Source organism: Penaeus monodon, chromosome 1, assembly GCF_015228065.2.
Source record: "Penaeus monodon isolate SGIC_2016 chromosome 1, NSTDA_Pmon_1, whole genome shotgun sequence".
In the NCBI taxonomy this organism is placed as follows: Eukaryota; Metazoa; Arthropoda; class Malacostraca; order Decapoda; family Penaeidae; genus Penaeus; species Penaeus monodon.
The window spans coordinates 21940295-21945294 of NC_051386.1; positions in this window are offsets into that span (position 1 = coordinate 21940295).

Below are 5000 nucleotides of genomic sequence, written 5' to 3' on the forward strand. Positions count from 1 at the left end.
AGGAAGAGAGAGAGAGAGAGAGAGAGAGAGAGAGAGAGAGAGAGAGAGAGAGAGAGAGAGAGAGAGAGAGATTTTGATTTTGATTTGATAACATTTATTTACAGAACAGTGTACATGCCCTGCAAAAAGCCAGGGTAAGATACCAAAGTATCTATCCAACTGGCTGTGCTTCTATTCGTGTAGAGGGCTATTAGTCAAACATTATTGTTATATACATGTCTGATGGGCTGTGCTATTATCACTTTATAAAAATATCATTTAGCTGGTAAAAAAAACTCTTATATCACTAATCATGTCAAAGACAAGACCAGTGTCTATAATAAAGTTAATATAATCAACAAGTGCTAATCTGTGAACAGTACTATTTGATCGATAGGATGCAGTTTTTGTGCAACAGAGTAAGTAATGGGTAAGATTATGCGACTTGGGCGCCTTGCAAAGTTTGCAGTGGTGATATGAAACTGGTTTTGCCTCCAAAACTGCATCCTGTACATATTGTATAGTGTACTGATATCCTATGCGTAGTCTTGTCAAAGTAACCTGCTGTCTCCGAGACAGTCCATGATAGACTTTATAGGGTTTGTCTATATCTGATGTCCCAGCAATACTCTCGTAATGCCAAATAGTACCATGTCCATCTTTTTTCATCTCAGTGGTCCATACCTGACCCTATTAATCTCGAAGACAGCTAATAACACATTTTTTTCATTTGGTTGAGAGATAGCGGCACTACATAATATGGATCTTCATAGGAAAGTGCTAATCTGGCTAAATGATCAGCCCTGTCACACAATGATATTCCTATATGAGAGGGTATCCAGTATAGTGACACTTGGATACCCTGTTCTGATAGTTTAGAAATTTCGTGAAGGATATTTCTAGTTACCATGTTTTCTGCATTAAATGCAGTGAGCCTATGGGGAGCGCCCTGGCTGTCAGTAAAGACAGCCAGGTGTCGCTGCTGCTCACTACCTTTCTTAATGGCATGAAATATGGCTACTGACTCGGAATCAGTTGTGCTTGTCCAATTGGAAATACTCACACTTTCTTCAAAAACTATATCAGGAATTAGTACACCAATCCCTGCTGCTCCATGAGGACCAATGGAGGCATCACAGTAGATTGCAAGTGGGGGCGTGCAATGAGGGGGATGTAGTATGTCATCTATATATTTCAAGTAATGGGCTTTTAGTTCCGTTTTTCAAGCAATGGATTTGGACCCTGTTAGTTTATCAATATAAGCATGTACATGAGTTCTGTGCCAAGGAGCAGTAAGTACTGTTTCTGGAATGTTAATAGCTTCGTTGTTCCATACATTGAAGAACATAATAGTATGAGCAGTTTTAGTTTTACATTCTAAGTTGGAATGTATGAGATTGGAGTATCGAGGTCGGGTATGCCTAATTCTGTAATTTATCTCGTTTGAGAGAATATTGGAGATTTGTGGTCTGGGTAGAATCTACAGGAGTCTGATGCCAAGTATGGTGTTAACTTGGATGACGCAACTGTGAATAGAGGGGAGGTCTAGCTCTTTCCTCATGACGAGAACTTTGAGAGTGGGATGACTTTTGCAGTGCTTGGTAGTGTGTGCTGATTGTATAGAGCTATATATCCAGTTTGCCGCCCATATAATGAGTTTTTTCTAAGGGGGCATAATAGGTGTATGGGGTCACTAGTATTTTGGAGATAGTCATAATAAACCTTACCGTTTTTGCCAATGGTACTTCCCTCGGATCCTAGGAGAGGATGGCGAGCATTAAAATCCTCACACAATAAGACAGTATCATTATGTATCATGCAGTCAGGAGGTTTAGGTACCACCTCACTATCATGTGGATTGTATACATTAATAATGGTGATAGATTTACCATCAAGAAATATTTTAATACTAAGATATTCAACACAGGTGTTGTCACGATTGTCATCAATCACTTTCGATGGAATTGAGTTCTTTATGTAAATGCCAAGCCCTCTCGTAGAGGGATTAGCAATATTTGGTCGGTCATAATATGTGTATCCTGCATTTTTTGCATAACGAGCACTAGTTCTGACTTCCTGAAGGCAACAAACATCAACATTTTCGGAGTGAAGGTACTGGGAGAGAATTGCTTTGCGTTTCTGTAAACGTTTTATGTTCCAGGTAATACATTTCAAGAGATTACTTTGAGACATTGTTTACTTGACCATTTCCAAGGCCCACTACAGGGTGATGCTGTTGTTGACCGAGGAGGAACGTAAACATCCTTTCCTGAAAGTGAGATTGTTGGGCCATTTGCTGTTGCATCATGAGCATCATCTGCTCCATCTGCCGAAGCAGCATCTGTAGCAGATCCTTAATTTCTCCGTTGGACTCTTGTTTGTCCTGCTGCAGTGAGGGCTGAGCTGTAACTGATGCTGAAGCTGGTGCAGCAGATGGCACTAGGGTTGGTACTGCAGCTGGTGTCGAAGCTGGTGCAGAAGCTGTTGCAGCATGTGGTGCTGGGGTTGGTGCTGCAGCTGGTGCTGTAACTGTTGCTGATACTTGAATTGACGGAGCTGGAACTCCTGTTGGTGCTGGTACTGTGGCCGGTGTCATGGCTTCCTCTGCAGGGGCCACCACTGTTGACCTTCGCAGGTGTGGGAATTCCCCCACATCATCAACGCGCGGGGCTGGGAGGGGCTGTTGTGGGGGGGGAGGGCTGCCTGTTTTTTTATCATTTGTTTTTCTGTCCTTTGGGTAGTAAGTGCACAATGGGGAATTGGCATTGTGCTCTTGTCGGCAGTTCACACATTTCCGAGGGATAATTTTTCCCTCAGAAATCTTTTCTGCACATTCTGAGCTTCCGTGTGGAAGAGCGCAGTACCAGCATCGCGGCCCGTCTCGTGGACAGGCACGTGTTCCGTGGCCCCACTTTGAGCAGTTAGAGCAAATTGGGGTCAGGGATTTGAAGACGGCACACCTAAAGGGTGCCATGCCCTCAACCATTTTGATACTTTTGGGAATTACCTCCCCCTCATACGTTATGATGACTCTCTGGGTCATCATTCCATTGATCTTCATGCGTCTCGCATGGATGATACGTTCGTTGTATAGAGTCATCTCTCCTGTTTCGATTTCCCTTGGGACATCGAACACAATGACGTTAGTGCATTTCCCTTTACCAAAGACCTTGGCTTTTTCAAGGACTTCACCGCCTGCACCAACAGTTGTTATTTGGGCAAGAATTTGTTCGTTCTTGCACCTGACATATACACTATTTCTTCCTATTTTCAATTCAATTGACCCGTGTGTCTTATTGTACGGGTCCATTTTTAGGGCCTGAGAGACCCAGCGATACTTTTCCCCGTGTGTGCGAAGCTTTGTATCGTTCTTGAAGTGCGCGCATAAGTGTCCGGGACGAGTAACTTCTACAGAAGCAGATAGCTGCCTCTTTGCTTTCCTCTTCATCCTCACTGGGGCCCCACCAATGTCCTCCTCACTGAGGACATCGTATCTCCCCTCAGTTTCCATTTTTTTGTTCGTCGTCAGCGTCCCATCAGTGGTCGCGGTCATTCCCCGACCGCGGAGGGGCCGACCTGAGTGCCTGTCCTTTGAAAATAAACAGTTACACACACGGGTCGCCTACGGTGCCTCGCAGCACATCTGGGAGTGTGCGTGGGTGCTTTTAATTTTAATGTTTGTTCTTTGTATCACTGTAGAAGTTATTATTATGCGAACATTATCACACACTAGATCAATACACAACTGACAGGTCTGTGAGTTCCTGATTTTCAAGGTATCACAGACCCTTTAAAGACAGGACACAAGGTCACGAGAGGACACTGTACACGTCCTTTCACTGTGGTGTCGTGACGTTAACTGGAGAGAGAGAGAGAGAGAGAGAGAGAGAGAGAGGAGAGAGAGAGAGAGAGAGAGAGAGAGAGAGAGAGAGAGAGAGAGAGAGAGAGAGAGGTGGGAGGGAGACAGAGACAGAATAACAGAGAAAGAGAGAGTGAAAGCGATCGGCAAACATACATACAAAATCAGAAAAAAGAAGAAGAAGAAGAAAATAAGACAGAGGGCAAGCAAGGCAAAAAAAGAAACAAGACACAAAAAAACAGCAGCAAAACACCGGCAGAGACTTCATCCCACTATGTCCTTACCACAAACCGAGCGAGTCTATCTGTCTATCTATCTCTCTCTATGTATACATACGTACACCCATATATCCATCGTATCTTTACACTACTAAGCGTTCTCACTATTCCGACATATAAACAACAGCCTAAAAAAACGACACACAACTACCGTTCAGTAAAAGAAACAAACCTCCCTTTTCCTTCGTACTCACAAGAAATGGCAGAAATGTCAGCGGACACCTGCCAATCAAGAAACTCTACAGGTGACTCTCACTTTCTTTTCCTCTCCTGGGCTGGTGGGAGAGGTCGCGGGACATTTGCATACCTTGTCGTGTGTGTGTGTGTGTGTGTGTATCATGCTCGTGTGTGTGTGTATCATGCTCATGTGTGTGTATGTGTGTGTATCATGCTCATGTGTGTGTGTGTGTGTGTGTGTGTGTATGTGTGTGTAGAGGTAGATAGATAATAGATGGATATATAGATAGATACATATATAAATATATATATATATAGATAGATAGATAGATAGATAGATAGATGGATAGGTATAGACAAATAGATAGCTATAAATAGATAGAGGGACATGCAAATATAGACAGATAGATAGAAAGATACATAGATAATAAACAAATAGATACATAAACAGTTAGATATAGATTGATAGATAGATAGATGAATAGCAAAACACTCTTCCGTGCTGATACAATGGAAGAAAACCCACAATACAAAAACTAGATTTATTGAAAGTGAGACTACAGTTTCGAAATCCACCTGGATTCCATCTTCAGGTCTTAAGAGGAAAGGGAGAGGAGGGGGTATAAAAGAGAGAGAGGAGAGGCAACGCGGGAACACGGGGCAGGTGAGGACAGACGACCGGAAGCAGAGGGAGGTCACATCAGGTC